This window comes from Physella acuta, unplaced genomic scaffold (assembly GCF_028476545.2).
Source record: "Physella acuta isolate Inbredline_101_S28 unplaced genomic scaffold, ASM2847654v3 ptg002787l, whole genome shotgun sequence".
Lineage (NCBI taxonomy): Eukaryota > Metazoa > Mollusca > Gastropoda > Physidae > Physella > Physella acuta.
Window position 1 is genome coordinate 22501 of NW_026734200.1, and position 1420 is coordinate 23920.

Sequence of the window (1420 nt, forward strand, 5' to 3'; positions counted from 1 at the left end):
GCCGCTGGCTTCACGCTACGGACACGTACTTTTACCTTCACTGGCGCGACCTGCGCGCCGAGCCCGCATTTTACCGGGAAGCTAGTCGGGAGACTGAGCCACGCACGGTCAGATCGGGCACATGTCGCTGGCTGCGAGGGAGCGCGGATCCTAGCGTCACATAGAGGCTTCACCGACACTCACCTCCACAATAGTAGATACAGACCGTTTTAACCGCCGTATTTCTGCCCATACCTCTAGTGTTAAACCGAAAAATCGGGTACATAGTCTCGGGGAGGACCGGGGTGCCGCCCCATGAGGGGAGCCCGCACGGAGGGCGCCGGGGGTGCCGCGACCCGGGGGGCGGCGCGGGGGGTGTCGGGGCGCATCTACGGGGCTCACTCGCGCGGGCGCCACACTTCCGGGGGGCGCCCCAGGTGGGGTGCCAACTTTGGCGCCCCCGACTAAGGGGCCGCCCCCACTGCGGTTACACGCTTTACGACCACCCACCCGCGTTCCCCACCCCAGGGGGCATGCGAATCACCCGCCAGGGGCGTTCTGGGACCGAGGGCGCCGCTCCGGCACAAGGGGGAGCCAAAACGCCCCGAGTTCCCCCGCGGCCACCTCGACACCTGGGCGGGCGGCGAGGGGTGTCCTGCGATCGGGGTGGGGAGCTCTACCAGAATCACCCGCCAAACTTCACCGGGGGCGTCTCCCGGCGCCCCTGCGCTCGGGTGACGAACAGCGCCCCGGGCTATCCCGGGCGCCCTATGGCGTCCACCTTCGATCGGAAGGGTGATCTCGACTCGGGCTGAGGCGGGCCACAACAATCCGCGGTCACATCGGAGCCGTCCAGGCTAACGAGGCCCCGGCTCACGGGTAACCCATGGGGCTGGACCGGGAGTCCGCCGTTAAAGAAGAAAGAAATGTAGTGCAAACCAGAACCAGTTTTTTTTATTTATTTTATAACTCGACTAATAATCGTCACAAAATTATAAACTTGGTACCTACGGATAGCCCTGGGCCCAACCTAATACAGGATGTCCATAACTATGCGCTAATTAAATAATTAATGGGTATTAAGGTCGGTCTTAGTAAATTGCTATATAAAGTCTAAGACCAGAACCAGTATTTTAAATTTATTTTATAACTCGGCTCCTAATTGTCACAAAATTTAAAAATTGGTACCTATGGATAGCCCTCGGCCCTACCTAATACACCGTGTCCATAACAATGTGGTAATTAAATATTTACTGGGCGTTAGGGTCGGTCTTAGTAAATTGCTATATAAAGTCTATATAAAATTTTACGAATTTAAAAAAAAAATTCCTACCGTCAAAAATAGCGACGCCTAGACCACCACACCTGTTCTGACGTTAAATCCTACTTGCACACACGTGTGGGAATAGATTAGATATCATCTAGAGATAGAATTCCTAAT